We start from the raw sequence: 20263 nt of genomic DNA on the forward strand, positions 1-20263 counted from the left end.
CTCCAGCTCCCACCCTAGCCTGGCAGGGTGCCTTGATACTCGAGGCCCCACCCATCTTATTTGTGATCAGATTCCTAGCAGGGAGCTCAGGAGAGCCCCGGAAGGTCATTCTAACCGGAGTGCTTTGGGTGGAGGGACTGGAAGAGCTCTGATTGGGGTCAGAAGGTCTTTAGGGGCCCTCCTGTCACTCCTTCTTCTCTGGGCCACCACCTACATGGCTGGGTCCTGGGGGAGGGGACCCAGGGCCTACCTGCCTCTCAAGCTCATGCCTCTGCAAGAAGCCCAGCCACCAAGTCTGCAGGAGCCAGGATGCAGTCAACACACCCCGGAATTCACAGCCAGGCCATGTGGCTTACAGAAACCCTGGGAGCACTTTCCACTTCACCCAGCCAGTCCCCAGCCTCAGACGTGTCTCTCCAGTGCTGGCGGGGGACAGGTATCATGCGTGTATTTCAATCTCCCCTCATCTCCTGCTACAAAAGCACTGTGGACCACTGTTTCTATCAACTGCATTTGACAGATGAGGAAACCGAGGCTCAGAAAAGAGAAGTGGTTTACCCAAAGCCACACAATTCCCTGCCCTACTGAGGTACAGAATGGGGGGCCTCCAGGGAGTAAGACCCCCCCAGGACCCCAGGTGGCAGAGTCAGGGCTCAGCTGATGGAAAAACATGAGGGATTACTCTTGATGAAAGCAGATCCTTTATCTGAGACCACTACCTTCCTCTGGGTCCCACTCAAGGGTCTCAGCCCAACTCCACCTCCCACAGGAGCCCTTTAGGGCCCAGCCAAACTATCCACCTTGGCTGCGCACCTGGCTGTCACCCCTGGGCACCCCCGAGCCTTCCGCACAGACTCCACGCACCTCTGCATGGAGGACTGGCTGCAAGGGGCTCCCAGCGCAGCGAGATGTAACACACCCACCTGCCCCCCGGGGAAAGGTGCCAGCCCCCAGCTCCACCCAAGGAGGGCCCTCTACTCCTGGGTGTAGGTGGCAACCAGGGAAGGCTGCCCAAGGGCGGTGACCCTGAGCCGAGTCTTAGCAGGAGGAGGCGCAAGCAGCCGGGGGGTGGGGCATTCTGGGAGAACAGGTACTCACTAGAATGGGGGCTGCTCTGTGCCAGGCACCTGCAAGGCCTAGAGCCACACGACACAGACACATTCTCACATCGCCGGGAAGCAGTCCCCCTGGTTCTCCGCACCCGGCAAGGCAGCCACGGCCCTCTGCCCCCTGCCCTGACCAGCACCCACCTCCCTTACTTTCTGCCACTTCCGGGCAGACCAAGCTCCTCAAGACCTCCTAAGACACCCAAAGAAGCCCCAAGCACAGGAGAAAAGCAGGTCGACCAGGGGCTCATGGGGGAGGGAGAGGAGGAGAGAAAGAGGGAGGGTCTGGGGGCAGGACGGGGCCCCTCCGGTCCCGGCTCACAGAGAGAGCCCAGGGAGCTGCCCACAGCGCTGGCTCTGCCCTAACAGAGGCCGGGCAGACACTCGGCTCCCAGCTAAACCCTCCATATGGTTCCTTTCCAGTTAGAAATTGGGCCAATTGCTACATTTCTCCCCCTATCTGGGGAGACAGATGGACAAGAGGAGGAGGCTGGCTGAGGGGTTAGGACGTGCCACCTGGCTCCAGGAGGGAGGAAGGGGCCAAGGGGCAGAGGGGACGCAGGCATAGAGTAGGAGTTAATTGTTCTCAAGGAGGGAGAAACTTTTAGATTAAGTCATATTTCTGGGCAATGCTCCCCTAAGAAGTTCCATAGGATGGCCCCACCTGACACGCCAGGGTATATCTTGCAGGCTTCGTTTTGCTGGTGAAAGAAGAATTAGGTGACCACAGCTCCGTCAGCTCAAATGTGAGCGAGTCACAAGGTACTCGAGATGAGAGCTGATCTTAGCGGGATGAGATATTCTTACAACCACAAGGGTGGGGGGACTGGAGGGGAGTTTGGGGGTTTATGCAGAGCTCAATACCAGTGAACGTTTATAAAGTGCCTAATGCCTTTGAATATTATTCTGCATATTTTGCATGGATTCACTCATCTGAGGTCAGTATCATCAGCACAGCTCCAATTTAGAGATGAGGACGCAGAAATGCAGAGAGGTTAAGTGGCTTCCCCAAGGTCACACAGTCAGGCACAGAGTGGGGTTTGAATGCAGGCTGTCTGGCTCCCGAGACCACCCCTTCGCCCAGTCCAATGTGTCACGACCAGTCACGTGGAGTCAGGGACCACCTGGGACCCATAAATATGGCTGGGCACAAGGCTTACCCTGGGCTAAGTACCACTGGTGTCACTGGCCCCACAGTGAGAAACCAAGTGTCTCCACAGCCCTCCTGACCCCATGCCACAGCCAGAGAGGACTGGAGTGGCCCAAGAGGGACCGCATTTACTAAGCACCCATGGCATGTCTGGCACTCAGTGAATCCTCACACAACCTGGGGCAGGGGCTAATGGCCCCATCTTACAGATGTGGAAACTGAGGCTTGGAGGTGCTAAGTAGCCTGACAGAGGTCATATGGCCGGTCAGTGGGCCTGTAATCCAGGTCTGTGTCCAGAGCCTCCCTCCGGCAGAGAAAGGGAAGGCCCCAGTCGCTGGGTCTCTGTTAACCCCCATCTCCTGCAGCCTCTCCCCACCCCTGGGAAGATCCCAAGTCTCATGCCAAGCCCGCCAGCCCTCTCATGTCCAGCCCCTGCCTCTGCAGCCCCATCACTGTGGGGACCATGACTAGCACTCCCCTGGGACGCCCTCTTCAAACCTCTCCACCAGGGCGGGGGCACTTCTCTGCACCCCTCCTCCTTTACCACAAGGACCTTCTCTTTGGATTAAAAAAAAAAATCCATGAGTCCATACTGAGAGCAAATATAATCAAATTAAACCCAAGCAGCAAGGAACGAGCCCATGCACTATCTCTGCACAGAAGCTGGAACCCTCCACCTGTCCCAGGCTCCAGGAACAGGATTATAAGAAGGGGGGCATGAAGGAGTCTGGGGTTCCCCGTGGCTCCCCTAGGCCTTCCTGGGTTGCCCTTGGCAAGCCTCTCACCCCACACACAGCCCCAGCCCCAGCCCCCTGTCCAGCACCAGTTGCCACATGCCAGCTGCAAGCTCCACCGTCCGCCCAGCCAGTGCCTCCGTGCAGGGCCAGGGGCAGGAAGCCACAAGCACTTGCCAGGAGCATCTGAGTGCCTGAGGGCAGTAGGGACCTTGGAGAGCTCCTGGCCCAAGTGCTCTGGGAACAAGGAGACTGAGGGCAGACCGCACCAGCAGGTCTAGAATCCTACAAGCCAGCGTGTCCCCCTCCACATCCTTCCAAGAGAAAGTCACACACGGGTGCAAGGGAACGTGCCCAAAGATGGTCACTGTGGCGCTGTTTGAAACAGCAAAAAAATGGAAACCACTTAAACATTTTACAACAGAAGAATGGCTAATCTGTGGTGTGTTTGCACAATGGAATATTATGTAGCTCTCATGTATCAGCACGACAAAACTCTGAAAACATAAAGTTGGCTGATAAAGCAAAGTGCAGCACAATCTGTCCCATTTATGTAGAAATTCAAAGCCACATATAATAAGATTTATTCTATATGGACACACACATATATACGAGCAAAAGCTGCATGAAGGCAGATTTGGTCTATTGTATGCACTGCGATCTCCCAGTGCCATTAGGTGCTCCATAAATGCTTGTTGAATGACTAAACAGGGACAAGAAGGGAACTCATCCCCTTCAGAGTCGTGGGTAGAGGGTACCTCAAGGGAGGCAGGGATGGAACAAGATTGAGGGCTCCGTGAAAGGGCTTCCAGGCAATCCCCATTTTATTTCTTGGAAAAAAAAAATCAGAAGCAAATACAAGATGTAAAGATGTAAATGCTTGGTAAATGTGGACCCCAGAACCCAGGCCAGACCAAACTTTCAGACACGAGTGACAGTGAAGGCATTCAGTCCCTCTGTGCGCTGCCCTGAGCCTCTTTGTTCATCCGTGACACGGGGTCACTCGGCCACTCCCAGCCCGGTGGAATCCACAGGACACTGGAGGGGAAGCACGTGGGGAGCCCACCTGGGGCTGCCCTCCTCCTGCCAGCCATCTGGCTCCCGAAATCCTACCTCCCCCTGGGGACAGGCTCTTTCCTGGCCAGCCCTCCCCGGCGCTGAAACCCTGCGCCTCCCCCAGGCTCCAGGCACCTGCCCTGACTTGAACGTGACATGGAGACTCCACTAGTGAAACTTGATATGGGTTTCCTCTTGTATTTTGTGGTCTTTGCGCCCTTTCCATTTGCAGTCTGGTGACCTTTCCTGGTGTTCTCTGGGTCCAGCCAATATATCTGTGTCAGTGTCTGCCTCCAGCTGCACTCCCCAAGGGCAGGGCCGGCTCTGCATGTTTGTTTGTTCATTCGTTCACTCATTCATTCAAGAAGTGTCCTGCTCAGTTCCTGGCACATTTGGTCCTTAAGAAACAATAGCAAGTAGGGACTGCCCTAGTGGCGCAGTGGTTAAGAATCCGCCTGCCAATGCAGGGGACATGGGTTCGAGCCCTGCTCCGGGAAGATCCCACATGCCGCGGAGCAACTAAGCCTGTGCACCAGAACTACTGAGCCTGTGCTCTAGAGCCCACGAGCTACAACTACTGAGCCGCGTGCCACAGCTACTGAAGCCCGCGCACCTAGAGCTCGTGCTCTGCAACAAGAGAAGCCACCGCAATGAGAAGCCCGCGCACCGCAACGAAGAGTAGCCCCTGCTCACCGCAACTAGAGAAGGCCCGCGCGCAGCAACAAAAGACCCAACTCAGCCAAAAATAAATAAATAGATAAATAAATAAAATTTTTAAAAAAAGAAACAATAGCAAGTAAAACCCCTTCCTTGGGAGCTCAGTCTAGTTGGGAAGCAAGACAGGAAGAGAGAGCGACCAGCCCTAGGAGGGGCACAGGAGACAGCACTGCTGGCCACACTGGTGGTGGGGAAGGCCCCCTGGGTGCCAGGCCCACCGCACGCTTCCCCAGACACCAGCCATCCAACAACGCACCCTGTCCTGCATGTCTACCGCTGCTTTTCCTTCACTGAGTCAAGTGTTTACTGAGCACTGTTTAGATGCTGTGATGCAGCCGTGAGGAGGACAGAGCCCCTCCTCCCATACAGCTCTCATTGCAGGGCAGAGGAGGAAACAGGTGGAGTGAAGTGATGGAGGGAGGCTGGGGGCTGCATCCTAGGGGGCAGGGAGGCTCAGGCCGGGCCACGCAGTGGCAGCAGCAGATGTGGACTCTACTCAGACTTTTTTCCAGGAGCTACTGCCTGGCCTGAGAGCCAGGAATTGAAGACACTTTGGACGTGTAAACTCCACCCATAAGTGAGAGATCACTGCTGAAATGCCCTCATTTTTCTACCCTTCGCTGCATGGGATTGTCCACACGTGGCTCCCTCCGTCAGCAGAGATGACCCAGGGAGCTTATTTGAGGGCAGGGCCACAGAGACCTGCAGGCACTAAGGACTCAGCGGTGGGGGGGGGGGGGCGGGGGGTTGGTCATCAGCCTAGTTTCCTGCCTGAGGTGTCTCCCTAATGTCCTGGTGGACTCAGGTTACACCAAGTATGATCACTGCACCTGTGCTCAGCTTTCTTCTTCTCTTGGCACCTCCCTGTCCCCCACGGAGTGGCTCTCTCCACTCCACCCATCTAAATAAGTCCTCCCCAATCGCTCCAAGCAGCCCCCAGACCCCCTGCCTTCACGACACGCCAACCTGTGGGCTGAGCCTAGCCCGGTGGCCCAGAGCAGGCAAAAAGGAAAAGCCTCCTCCTGGAGCAGCCCGCTTCTGCCCAAGCTCACCCCAGGTAGGGGGCAATCGGGGACCTGGGCTCCGCTGTGCCTTCCCAGAGCCCTCAGCCACATCCTCCAGGCTTGGGAATCCTCTTGCTCCCCCATCCTTCATCCTCTCACTCACCAAGAGACCCACCCTCGCCAGGAAGCAGCTAAGCAGCCAGCCCGCAGGCAGTGGGCAGCGAGGTGACCCAGACAGGGCACTGTGTCCACAGCTCCAAAGCCCTCTTGCTCTAACACCCAGGACCCTGGGATCACATCCTGCAACCCAGGCTGTTCCCTCATCCCAAGCAGCAGCCTGGGCTCTGGGCTCCAGACCAGGGGGGTGGAGAAAATCCTCCTCCAGAGCGTCGAGCAATTTCCCTGCAGACAAACAGTGCAGGAGGCCAGCAAGACTGGGCTCTTCTCCTCTCTCTCTCTTTCCCTTTTCTTTTTCTTTCTTTCTTTCTTTTTTTTTTTTTTTTTTTTTTTTGTCTTTTTAAATTTAAAAAGGGAGAAAAACATAGAAAGACAAATCCGAGGAAATCAAGTGGAAAAAATCTACATTATGGCAAAACAACGTGAAGGCAGCAAATTGCAACATGGAGAGAAAGTGGGGATTGTTAACAACCCAAGGCGGTCCCCCAGGCTCTGCTAGGTTCCTGCCAGAGAGGGAGTTGGGGGGAAGGCATGAAGGAGGCTGGGAGTTACCCTGGACTGTATGGCCTCACACACACACACACACAGACACTCTCACTCACACACACTCACACACACACACACACACACACACTCACACACAGAGGTCTTTCTCCCTGGTCCTCCCTTCTTTCCCTCCCACTCCAAAGCCAGGCCCTCCCCACAAACCTGCTGTCAGGAAAGGGAGTTACTCAGAGGACTCAGTGACTAACATGGTGTTACTTTTGTTTTCAACCAGGAAGGAAGTCCTTGTCTAAGTAAATGGAGCCATATGGCAGATTCCAGGCAGCAGAGTTGTGGCTAAAAGGGCGTCTGAGGTCAGGAAGGCACCCAGGCCCTGAGCGAATGCCCCCTAACCTGTGGCTGTCCGGGGTGAGCGGGGCTGGGGGGCACAGCGAGGGGTGGACCCGCACTCTGGCTGGCTCTGGCCCCACAGAGGGCTTGAGGGCTCTCCAGGAGGCAGCTCAAGCCTGGTTCACGCCCACCATCCCCCTGTCTGCTCCACTCCTGGCCCGACTCCCCACCCTCCGGTGTCCACTCCAGCCTCTTTCTAAAGCACAAATCCCTCTGACACACGGCTACCTGCCTGCAACCCTTGGTGGTTCCCCACCATTGCGTGTGTGTGTGTGTGTGTGTGTGTGTGTGTGTGTGTGTGTGTGTGTGTGACATTCAAGGCCACATCTCCTCCTCAGGTCTGGTCCCTACAAAAATCCACCATCCGACCACATCTGCTGCACCAACAGGCCTTAGCAGAGGCTGTTCCCTCGGCCAGCCCTTCCCTTGCTGGGACCCAGTTTCTCCTCGGTGTCTGTCTCTCCACCCCATCCCTCATGGGGCCCAGCACACATGCTGTGCCTGCTCGGGTCAGGCAGTGACCCACGCTTGCCGGTTGAATGAGTCACTGAGTGCCCGACTGACAGGGATGGGAGGGCTGGCGGGGCAGGAGCCACAGGCACGGGCAGAGGGGCAGAGGCTCTGTAGGAATCTGAGGTAGCCACCTGCTCAAACCTTCCCACTTCGTTTGGGAACCTCCCTGACCCCCAAAGCCCGCTATGACCTCCCCTCTGAGCCACCACCTGGTCACACGGAGTGCCCGAATGTCTGCATGCACAGGCTCTGGGCACCCACTTTGTGCCGGGCTCTGGGCTGCAAAGGTTATCCATGCACAGCGCCTGCAAGACACACTGGTGACCTCCAAGTACACATGGTGCTGGGCGTCATGCACACCGGGACCTCTCTCTCAGTCCTGCCTTCTGCTGGGAATTTACTTCTCCACGTTGATGCAAATTCCTTGTTACGAGCGCTCAAGAAATGCACGTGCAAAAGAACAAGTGGAGAAGTATAAGATAGCCATGCAAGCTGGCCGGGCCCCAAGGGCCCAGAGCCAAAGATAGCTGGGCCAGTAGAGAAGGGCATGAGGGCAGGGCGACTCCAGCCCTGTGGACACGGTGGGCCCACTGTGAGAGATTTGGCTGGAGTCAGGAAGACCCAGGTACCAAGGGACAATGAGGGGGAAACAGTCACTCCAGTTTCCCAGCTGCAGATGTCTCCCTGATATACCCCATCAAAGGTTTGTGCAAAGCGTGGATACTGCACCTGCTCTCAGCTTTCCCCTTCCCTCCAGTCTGAGACAGAGGGGAAGATGCCTGCTCCACTGCTTCCTGGCTGTGTGACTTTGGACAAGTTACTTAGCCTCTCTGAGCATCAGGCTTCCCATCAGTAAAATGGGAAAAAAGCCGGGTGGGGCTGGAGTGAGGGTCAAATGCGATGGTGTTTGTGAAGGCCTGGGTTGGCCTTCTGGAGCCAAAGCCGCTGGGGAGCAAGTCCTAGTGGGGGTGGGGGCTGCTGAGGCCGGGGGGCAGGGACCTCATCACCCAGCTCGGGTCAGGACCCAGGGCTGGTGAGAGATGCTCTGGGGACCAGAGACACCAGCTGAAACTGAGAGCTGTCCCCAGGGACAGAGTGCTGGGCAGAACCTGGGGCCTTAGCCTAGAGGCCCAGGGACTATGCAAGGCAGGACACACATCCTTTCTTTCCTGAACACGCTCAGCTCATCTCCCCACCCCTGCATCACTCCCAGCCCCGCCCCGCCACACACACGTGGTGACACACTCCCTCACACAGTCACATACCACACATCACTACAACCTCACACAATCTCACAGCCACACAGGCTCACACACTAACCACACCGCCCCACACAGCCACACTCACCACACCCAACCTCCCAAAGTCACACCCTCCACACAGCCACACAGCCTCAGACCCAGGCGCACAAGTCAGCTGTCCACATCTCCGCCAGCCAGCCCGGCCACACCTCAGCACCATCAACACCTCGCCTTTGCTACTGGTGCAGGCGAGCCTGGCTGGGGGGTGCTAACGGGGATGGGGTAGTGACAGGGTGGAGGGTTACGGCACCTCTGTCATCCGCAGCTATTTACCGAGGAGCCTCAGTGTCCCCATCAGGGCAAAGTCCTCAACTTTCCTCTGAAACCAGGCCGTCCACTCACACCCACCTGCCCCCATAGAGAATCGGGCTGGACCTGCAGATACGGGGGCACAGGCATCAGAGAGCTGGCTTGCTGTGACACAGGAGGCCGAGGCTGGGCACAGATGGGGCCCTCATCCCACCTCAATCCCTTATGTGATAAGAGCCAAGTCACCCAACCTCTCTGAACCTCCACATCTGCATCTGTAAAATGGGACGGCATTCTCGCCGCTCCCCAGATGTGGCAGGGGTGTTGTGAGGATTAAAGGGATCACCTGTGGACAGGCCTGGCCCCTGGGGGGATATTTTGGGGAGGGGGAGGAGGCAGGCTGTGGGGGACCAGCCAGGGCAGCTGTGGGGCTCAGAGCCCCTGAGTTGAGTGCTGCTGTCCCCTTGCTGGGAGGCCGCTAAGCAGCGCAAGCTGTTCAGAGCTGCATTATTCATGGCGCTCAGCTCTGAGCAGAGGGAAATTTGCTGAGTGATCGACCTAATATCTTAACACAAACCCATTTAGGTAAAACACCTTTGAAGCAAGAAAAGCAGAAAAAAGGAGAGAGAGAGAGAGAAGGAAGCAAAGGTGTTTGGAGGCAGGTGGTGGCAGGAGGGGACTGAGGGGGGAGGGGCCCTAAGACTGATTTCTGGCCCACCCCCACCCCAAGGCCTCCCAGGAGACCCCTGTCCCCCCGGCCCACCTCCCCCCACTCTCAGTGGCCATACCGGGCATTCTTCAACTGAGGGAATCCCCCCCATTCCTCAGATTTTGTTCAGAGAGGGAAAGGAGTCTGCCCAAGGCTCACACAGCAAGTCAGGCCAGCCAGCAGCCAGAAACAGGACTGCTGAGTGTTAGTTCAGAGTCCTCTGCTGAAAAACCCCTTTCAGAACAAGACGGCCCAGCTCCAGCGACACACCTAGGGGCTGAGATCACGTAGCAGCTTTTCAGCCCCTTCCTCAGCCTCACGACTCCACACTCTACAGCAAGACCACTTTCTCCAACGCAACTCAAAATTTCCCACCCTGGAGCTTTTGCTGGTCCCTCTGCCAGAAATACCCCTCCTGCTTCCCCACCTGCCCAACCCCACCTCGGGGCTCAGTTTCTCCACCTCCTCCCCCACAAAACATCCCAGAGAGAGGACTCATCACTGCCCACCCCGGCTCTCACCTCACCCCTCTCCGCTGGCACCCGCCATCCTCTGCCTAGGCTGTCGGTTTGTGACTCTCGTGCTTCAGGGCATGAAGGCTGGAGCCAGGTTGCCTGAGTTCAGATCCTGGCTCTGCCACTTCTTAGCTGTGTGACTCTAGACAAGCTACTCACCTCTCTGGGCCTTGTCTCCTCATAACAAAGCATGAAGAATAAGTGAGTTAATACGTGTAACAGTGCCTGGCACATAAGTACTCAATAAGTGTTTGCTGTTATAACACGGTTGTCCGTTTCCTCCATTAGCCCATAAGCCCCTTCAAGGGACTTTCTTTCTCGACTGTACCTTTCTCTTTCCTAACTAACTCCCTGGTTTCCAGCAGAGTGTCAGGCATACAGGAGGTGCTCAATCAATGTTGGTTGAACTGAGCCTAATTTCTGGCAATGTTGTCTGTCTGGCCTCTTCACCCCAAACCCCTTGGGAAGAGAAGACAGCGCTGGGCTGGTGGTAGAGACCTCTGTGTGGGGTAGGGGCATGGAGAAGATGACCTCTGGCCAGCTCCAGCCCAGAACAGGAAGCGAGGCTCAGTTGGGCAGGGAGGAGCCAGGGTTCGGGGTCGGCAGCCGGGCCTGCAGTTTGGCCAGAGAGGAACAGGCAGCTGCAGGCTGGGATGAAATATTTAGGAGCCCACATCCCCAGGAAGTGGAAACTGACAAGCAAAATGAAATGTTGAGATGTAATTACCCAGATAGGCCAAGCATGTCTTCCCACCGGCGGCGGGCTCAGGCCCCCCCAACGTGCCACAAGCAGGCACTGGGTAATGAAGCCCTCCCGGGCCCTCTCCCACACCAGCCCTCCTCTTCAGGCCAGGGCAGGGGGAGGGACGGTGAGGAGCCCGGCTCTGGCTCCTCCAAGCCGACACTTTTGATGGCAGAACAGCAGGAAATGCAAGGAATGGGGGGGTCTGGGCCCAGCCTTGGCTCTGGATGTACCTGGGGTGAGGCCTCAGCTTCCTCAGCCAGAAAATGGGGCTGCTGACGCCCCCGGCTGGGGAGGAGGATGAGACAGTGGGCGTGAGTGTTCTCCATAAACTGCCTGTGGTGGAGGAGGGCAGTGAGGACAGCGCAGACACCAGCCCGACCCTGTGGACCGTCGGAGGCTTTCCGGAGGTGCTGGGCTGCCTGGGACTCGGGTTAGTTAAGAGTTGGTAGACAAAGGTCAGGGACAGAGGCCCAGATGTGGCCCTGAGCTGGAGAAGCGCTCACCCCACCCCCCAAAACCTGCCCCAGGCTTTCCCGACGCTGTTGGGGAAAAGCTTGGGGCCCCACAGCCTGGGGGCCTCCTTGGCCAGATCTGGGAGTGCAGAGACAGGAACCAGGGAGGGCTGGAAAGGGGACTCCAGGCCTGGATCCTGGGAGCAGCCCTGAGTGGGCCTCAGGAGGGCATCCGGGGAGGGGGGGTGGGAGAAGCGTGCTCAGCTGATCTTGCCCTTCCTCTGGAAGGCCAGAGCTGGGGCAGGGGATGCTACCATCTGCTAGTTTTTCTCAATAGGCAGTTGGGGTCGGACAGTTTTCATAGTGAGAGACTGTCCCATGTTGTAATACAAGGGACATCCTGGGAATCTGGGCACTAAGTATCAGGAGGGACTCGGGTCATTGTGATATTTCTGTTGACATTTAAATGCTCTCCAGGCACTCCAGCCCCGGTGGGACTGCCCAAAGTTAAGAGGTCTTTTAATTAATCTAAACCAGAGCCCTGGCCCCTCTCCAGGCTGGTTCCATGCCCCGGGCAGGGGTGGGGGGGTCCAGCCTCACCTGGCAGCAGCCAGCTGACCCCTCAGGCCCGAACCCCCTGTGCCCCCCGACTCCTGTCGACACTGCCTGTCCAGACCAGAGCCCCACACCTGCATGCAAACCTCAGCCTGCCCAGCCTGGCCACCCCACCTCTCCACCAAAACTGATCCCACCCCAGCACACCCGTCCCTCCCACCTTCGCTGGCTCTCACCTCCCTCAGGGCTCAGGGCAAAATCCAAACCCCTCAGCCCAGTCCTGAGGCCCTGCGGCCTCAGCTCCCATCACTCCCCACCCCCAAGGGCACCTGCAGTTCCCAACACTAGACTGTTCGCTCTGCCTTTATGCCCAGTTCCCCTACCCAGACTCCTTCAAGTCAGCTCCTGTCAGTTCTTGAGAATTCAACTCAGGCCCCCTCCTCCAGGAAGCCTTCGTAGTTGTCCCCAGGCTCCTTCTCCCCTGGGTGCCGGTAACAATCGCAATGTCTCAAGCACTGCACTTAGCACAGGGAAGGGAAATTACTGGACTAGATGCCTCTGAGCTCCAGGGAGATGGCCACTGCTGGGCCCACTGCCGGGCACAGAACAGCCACTGATTCAGCAACAATTTAAGCTCTTCCCGGTGCCAGGTGCTGCCCTCAACACTACGGGGACAGCCACGGATAGGACAGACAAGAATCCTGCCCTCTGGGAGCTGACTTCCCTCTATGAAGTAGACTATAGATGCTGAGGAATGAATGAATGAATGAATAAGTGAACAAATGACTGAATGGACTAATTAATTAAGAGCTGGCCTATTGTCCAGAGGCCTCTTACCCCCATCTCCAGCTCGTGTCCCTCCACCCTCATCTTCCTGTCTCCCCCACTCGGTCCCCTGCCCCATCCTCTCCCTCTCCCACACACACATTACTCCACGGCCCTCACATTCAGGCAGCACTCTTCAGTCGAATAATGTTTGCACATGTTCTCTCATTAGCTCCTCCCAATCAGCCCACGTCTTAGGTGCTACGACCATCATACAGATAAGGAAACCGAGTCCCAGAGCCTAGTCCCAGCTGCCTCCACCTTCCCTTTCTCCAGACCATCTGCTCCCTCTCCTCTGCCTTTCTCTCTCTCTCTTCCAGCTTCTGGGATATCTGGCACATTTCCACCTCTCTCCGAGCCTGTTTCCCCATCTTAAAATGGGGCAGGCAGAGAGGTTCTGAGAGATGGTAAACAGAGCCCGTGCTTCCCCTCCACCACTCTGCAGCCCCTACTGTGTCCACCCCAACCCCGCTCCATTTCCTTTCCCCTTCCTCCCTCCTCTCTCTTCTTGCTTGTCACTTTGTCCCCTGCTTCCTCCCCCATCCTAAGGCCTCCCTCGGGCCCCAATACATCTGCAAGATGGTCGTTAGCTTTCCTTCTGGCTCATTAAAAATGAGAATTTGCATAGAATATCCATATGATCATTCTGTCTATAGCAAAATGGGGCACAGATATAACCCGCCACATGAGTCAGGGAGAACAAGGAGGACGGTCACAAAGGGACCGGGAGCACCCAACCAGGAAGAGGCCAAGTGCTCACCCTTGGGGTCTGAGGCCTCAGAGGCAGCCCCTCACCCCTCCAGCCCTTTCTTGGCCTTTCTGATGGTTAATTCACCCATTTTTGTCATTCTTACAATAACCAGCACTGTAGGGACTACAATTACCCCATTTTACAGTTGGAGAAACTGAGAGCCAAAGAACAGACACACAGCAAGTCCGTGGAAGCCCTGAGGGTCAGCACTGTCTGCCATGGGCCGACCTACCAGGCTCACTGTCAGGAATGCTGCTCCCTCCTCACTCTCAGAAGGAGGGCATCGTGAATAACCACATTCAGTCACTCAGCTCCCCTACCCAGAGCACCCTGCTGCTCCTCTGAGACAGGCCCACCGTTCTTCAAGGCTCTCTTCCCATCACCCCCTCCTCAAGGAAGCTCCCCTTCCCCCAGTTCCCATCCTAGCACCCCCCCTCCATACAACAACAATTTAGCCAGATGCAGAGATTTTTGGAGACAACTGCTTCCAAACCTCTCATCCCAGCTATATAATTGCATTCAAACCTGCCTCATCCCAAAATGGATTCGCAGCAGTGCCCAGAAATAAACATATTTGGCTAAAAGAGAAATGGATAACAAAATCGAGGGGAAGGGACCAGCACTTTACAGATGAGGCTCCGATCAGCATCCAGGGACTGGCCATTTATTTGTTGGGAACCTGAGCCAACCAGGGCTTCCCCGGTGTCTGGTGCTGGCGCTGTCCGTGGTGCTGAAGCCAGGAACGCCTGGGCGACGCCCCTGCCCTCTGCCCACACGCAACCCAGGAGCAAGTCCTGTGGGCTCGAGCTTCAAAACATACCCCAGATCTGTCTCTTCTCACCACTCCCAGCCCCTTGGTCCCAGTCATCATCCCTTCTAGCCTGGAGGACAGCAGCAGCCTCCTCACTGGCCTTCCTGCCTCAGGCCCACAGTCTCTCCCCCACACAATGGCCAGAGGGATCCTAGTAAACCCAAGTCCATTCACGTCCCTCTTCTGCTCACATCGCTCCCATGGTTCCCATCTCACTCAAAGCAAAAGCCAAAGTCCTCACAGTGGCCCAGAAGGCCCCCTGTGATATGCTCCTCCCCTTCTACTTCTCTCCCCCTCATTCACTCTGCTCCTTCTTTCTTCTTGGCTACAGTCCCCAAATGCCAGGCAGGCTGCTACCTCAGGGCCTTTGCACTTGCTGATTCTCCTGCTTGGGGCACTCTTCCCACAGATCTCTGCATGGCTCACTCCCTCACTGTATTTAGGGCTCTGCCCGAATGTCACCTCTGCAGAAAAGCCTTCCTTGACCACCTATGTTATAGTCTCCCCTACCTGTGCCTTCTGTCTACTTATGCTGCTTTGTTCTTCTTCAAAGAAATGCCCATCAGTTCCTATCTGAAATTCTATTATACGGTGATGTATTTACTTGCTTACTATAAGCTGCCTCTATCTCTCTCCCCAAACATGAGCTCACAAGGTCAGGAATCTTCATCTGTTTAGTTCACTGCTGCATCCCCTATGTCCTGGTTCAATGCCTGGCACATAATAGGTGCTCAGTAAATATGTACCCAGCAAATGAATTAATTACTGTATAGACGTGAGGGGTGAAAGGGCTGAAGAAATGCCCCCACTGCCCTCCTTACCAGCCACATCCCCCCAGAGAAGGCTCTGTGATCTGGAGGCCTGGACTCTCTCCTTCTGAGTCCCTAAAAACCCCAGGAGCACGAGGGAAGCCATCACTGAAAAGGTGAGCATCAGGGGATGCATTCCTCCTGATCTCCAGGCCCCGTTACACCCACTTTTAGACAGAGCCCCTCACAGGCTCATGCAAAGCCACACGTGACTTGGTGACTCCTGTCACACACACATTGTCCGTCACAGGAGCCGCTCCCCCTCCTCCTTCCCTGGCTCTGAGAGAACCTCTGGCCTCTGTGTGCGGCGGTGTCGGGGGGGAGGGGGAAGGGGGGCTCCTCCGAGGTCCATCCATCTGACTGACCCACCAATGCTTCCCTGGAGAAGCCAGGTGAAAGGCATCAGACACCTCATTGAAAGGAGGGCTCCACCCACCTTCCTTCCCTCCAGCTGAGCTCCGGGAGTCACACAGACCAGAATGCACATCCCAGCTCTGCATCCGACAAGCTGTGAGGGACTGCACCAGTCCTTGGGCAGCCTGAGCCACAGTCACCTCCTCTGTAAAACGGGGACAATTCTCAGGGCAGCTGTGTAGGAGCTGGGGCCAGGGTCTGGTAGCTTCGATGAGGATGGGTAACGAAATGTTCCCTAGAAAATTGTATATTAAAACAAAAGGAGGTCCAGGGGTCTTCACACAGACCAGGCCGGGCGGCTGAGGGGCTGGCGCAGGAGGCAGAGCCTGGGGCTAAAAGGCTCTGGGAAGAGGGCTGGGTGGGTGACACAGGATAATAAGGCAAAGATGGCTGCGGGCATCCCTCCGTGTGTCCACGACATGCATGCGCCCATTGAAAAAGGCGCACAGCCCCTTCCCGGTCTTACGATGAAGAACTGGAGGCTCGGGGAGGGGCAGTGACTTGCCTAAGGTCACAGAGGAGTAGGGGATGAGGCTGAAACCAGAACCCGCCCAGGACACTCAGCAACCCCATACTGGCCCGAAGTAGGAACCTCAGGGTAGGGTGGGAAGGAAGCCACAGTGCAGGGAAAGGGGGGATAGGGCTTGCTTTGGTGACACCTCCAAGAAGCTCAGAGTGGGGGGCTGTGGGTGCTGGAACCCTGCCTCAGATAGGAAAACAGGCTCAAACCCAGTAGTCAGCAAACAGATGAAGAGGGCTTCCTGGAGGTCCAGGCCCAGCCCGGAGCTGGGGGTGGTGGGGGGCAGGGAAAGGTCAACAGCCTTTGCCACCTGTTCTTTAACAAAGGGGAAGAAATCGGAAGGGATCCCTAAATGTGGGAGCCTCGGAGGACAGATCCCAACGTGCTCCAGTGCAGAGGCTCAAGGAAGGGGAGGAAAAAGAAACAAGGGCAGGAAAAAGAACTTGAAGACAATGGGGTTCAGACCAGGTTTAGAGATGTGTTTGTCAAAAGGCTCAGAGGTAAAAAAAAAAATAAACCAAAGAGGCCAAAGGAGCTGAGGAAACAGATGCTGTGGATGTGGCTGCTCTGTGGGCTCAGGTCTGGGCTCAAGAACAGACACAGCAGAAGCCAGAAGCCAACCCCGTGGTATCCGGACCTCCATGTGGTGAGGACAGAAAAGCCAAGAGAGATGGGTGAGAGATGCAAAGACCCACATCACGGGGGACCTCAGAGGTCCCCTGACCCATCGCCTTCACATTGGTGATGAAGCTGAGGCTCAGAGAGGGAAAGTGACCAGCCCAGTGTTACACAGCCACCCAGAGACAGAGCCAGGACTACAACTGGGTCCTGATCCCCACTTCCCACTCTGATGAATAATGGTGAAAATTACACCTCCAGAAGCTTAGTGCTTAGTGCAGGGCCCAGACTGTGCTAGTTAGTGCTTTACATGTATTAACTCATTTAATGCTCATGGCAACCTGGAAGGGAAGTGCTTCTTCTTTTTTTTTTTTTTTTCCTGCAGCACAGCACGGCTTGCGGGATGTGCTTAGTTCCCTGACCAGGGATCGAACCTGGGCCCCCTGCAATGGAAGCATGGAGTCTTAACCCCTGGACTGCCAGGGAAGTCCAGGGAAGTGCTATAAATATTCCCATTTCATGAGGTGGAAACTGAGGCCCAGAGCCCCTAAGTGACTGCTCAAGATTGCACAGTTCATGGTGGCCAAGCCAGCATCTGGGCTCTTAAGCCCTCCACTCTACTGTATCATCCAGGGAGGACAGGATTCACAAAGGGGCTGCAACCAGCAAAGGAAAACTTTTTTAGACCTGGAAGAAATCTTCAAACATGTTCCACAAAGAAGCCCGGTGAAAGAAAATGTTGCTTCCTGTCCAAGAGGGAAGGGGTGCAAACTCAGAGCAAAAAGGGTTCAGTGTCCATTCTGTCTCCTTCCTCCTGTCAATCCCGTCAAGCTTAGAGGCAAACTCGGATGGGAGCATGTCCCCATTGTGATAGGCCAGGGCGAACACATCAGAGATGAGTCAGAGAGAGAGAGGAAAAGTGGCCTGATGACACCCAACCCACGGGACTCACAAAATCAAGAAGTGCCAGCACCGCACCGAAGGCCAGAAGGGCAGAGAAATTAGAACGGACAGGCGAAGTCCCCACGGCAGGCCAGACAGCTCAGGGTTCACCTTCAAAGCGGGACAGAGACTGACTGGGTAATCACTGAACAGTCACACTGATGCCAGCACCTTGCCAATCTCCCAGAGCAGCCCGGAGACCCAGCTGGTACGTGGTGGGCCTCACAGCTTGGCAGGGGATGCCCATACCAAGTCCACTGAATTTCCACCCACAGAGCAGTGACGGGCAGCAGACCAAGGGAGAGGAAGATGCAATTTGTCTCAAGTTGGGGGCAGCCTGGTTGATAAGCTAGAATGGTGGGGACTGACTCCGGGGTGGGGTCCACTCCCCGCCCACATTCTTGGAAAATGCATGGTCAGTGGGCAGGGCTGTGGGTCCCTGGGCTGAGAGGCCCAGAGATCTCCCCTCAAGAAGATGCTACAAGCCATCCTGTTCTCTTATACACCAACCCAAAGCCAGTGGCAGGACGCCTCCCTGCTTCCAGCGCCCTGCCCCGTCGGCTAATCTCAACCACATTTCACCTGACTGAGGGTGAGAAGGTCGCATGCTCCAGGCTCTGTCCCCATACAGTTGGACCCACTCGTCCCTGAACCAAAAGACCAAGCCTGAAGGGCCCCCATGATGAGCCTTTGCTTACGAGAAGGATGCCTGGCGTCAGGGGCCTCGGCCTAGGAGGACCCAGCCTGCCAGATGTCAGAGCTGGACCTGCAGATGAGCTGACGTGCCCACTCCTGTCACAGATGAGAGACGGAGGCCCCAGAAGGGCAATGACGTGCCCAAGGGCACAGGGCTGGTCATCTGTTCATCCTACAAACATCTATTGAGGCCCCACTGTGTGCGAGGGACGGCGAAGGACACAGAGCCAAGGGGGTCCTGGCTTCCATGGCCTCAAGGGGCCCAGTCAAGTGGAAGAGGAAGAGGGGAAATTCAACAGGCACTGGGGCAGATATGATTGAGGTTCCCAGGAGGCCAGCCTAGGGGAAGATCACACGCCTCCCTGGGTAAGCAAGTCTGCAGGGAGGAGGGGCCTTGGCACTGAGCCGTGTTGGGCAGAGAAGACTCCCCAGGGCCCTAAGTAACTTGGACATGGCAGGTGGACACAACAACCCCAAGTGCCAAAAAACTGTTAAATGCAGGGTTGACCTGAAAGAAACTGCTCAGCTCCATCTCACATGGGTCCCCATCCCACGGCTACTAGGACCAGGCCAGGCCCCTCACTGGGGTCCCATCTGCCTGCTCACTCCTTCCTCCAGGCCCCTGCTCACGCTGTTCCCCCGCCTGGCACACCCCTTCCTTCCTCTCCACTTGTCCAAGTACCCCTCCTCCAAGCCCTGCTGGACTGCCCATCTTGATGCGCTGGGCCCCTTGCAACCCTGGAGTTCATCTCTTCACCTCAACACATGCGTCATCACATCCCTTCATTCAATTATTAAGGCAAACTCTCCTGGGCACCTCCTGCAGGAGGGCAGGGTGCCAGGTCTGGCTGGGCACTGCTCTTCCCACGCCCGCTGAGAGCTGGCAGAGCCCACTGCCTCTCTCCTCTCTTCGCGCAGGGGCTGGGTACCCAGTGGATGTGAAATAAATCCATGAAGTCCAGGCCAGTGGGAGACTCGAGCAGGGTCTGGAAGGCTGAGCCTCTTCCCGTTCCTGCCCTCTGGGGCAGGCAGCACCTCAGAACAAAGCATCCCAAGGCAGGCGCTGCGGTGGAAAGGATATCTGTCCTCAATGAGTCAGGATAGGGTTGGGGGTAGCCAGGAGCTCAGAGGGGAGGGCAGGGTCCCAGGGCGGCCTGACCCCAGAAGCCCGTGCTCTGTCAGCCTCAGTCTGCCCTTCTATAGACTGGGAGAGCAACCTTTCAGGCCTAGGATGGGAAGAAGGGCTAAAGTAGTGAGTAGGTGGCTGGATTTCATGATCACCCATCCCACAAACATTTACTGAGCAACTACTGTGTGCCAGGGACTGTGCTGGAGGCTGGGGAGGCACCAGAGAACAAAACAGGCAAAAAATCTCTGCTGTCATGGACCATAAACAAATAAAAATATACTTGCCAATTGCTATAAAGAAAAACACAGCAGGGAGCATGGAATGGAGAGTAGTGGACTGGGGACGCAGTGGTCAGAGAGGCCCCTCTGAAGAGGGGACCCCTGGGAAGGCAGCTGAATGCACTGAGAATGCAGCCACATGGACAGCCAGGGACAGAGCTTTCTGGGCAGAGGGAGCAACCAGTGCAAAGGCCCTGAGGTGGGCTTGTGCCTGGAGTGTTAGAGGAGCCGTGAGGAGGCTGGTGTGACTGGAGAAGAGGCTGAGAGGGGAGTAGAAGGAGACAAGGCCCGGGAGGGGAGGCAGCAGAAAGGGGAGTTTCTGGATCCTGGGGGTGCCCTGGGGCAAACTTCTCTCCTTTCTGGTCTCCTGGAAAGATGAGCAGTGCCAGCCCCTCCGGGTGGCACGGCTCTTTCCAGATGGCCAGCTCCTCCCCGCTCCCCTTGGAGCCTCCATTTATGGCTGGAGAAGCTGAGTCTAGAGATGTCACAGAGCCAGAGGGATGAGGTGCCCCAGCCTTGGGCCTCCAGCTGCCAGCCCTGCCACTCCGCTGCGCGGACGGGCCCATCTAAATGCAAGTCTGACGCTCAGCCCT

At 56.4% G+C, this 20263-nt stretch overlaps 1 protein-coding gene across 9 annotated transcripts in view; it reads right to left on the reverse strand.

Annotated features, from left to right (window-relative positions):
- The window catches only part of GRM4 (glutamate metabotropic receptor 4), a 113235-nt gene that overhangs the window by 38451 nt on the left and 54521 nt on the right, over positions 1-20263 (reverse strand). The window lies entirely within an intron of this gene.

The sequence above is a fragment of the Balaenoptera acutorostrata genome, chromosome 10, assembly GCF_949987535.1.
Source record: "Balaenoptera acutorostrata chromosome 10, mBalAcu1.1, whole genome shotgun sequence".
NCBI lineage: Eukaryota > Metazoa > Chordata > Mammalia > Artiodactyla > Balaenopteridae > Balaenoptera > Balaenoptera acutorostrata.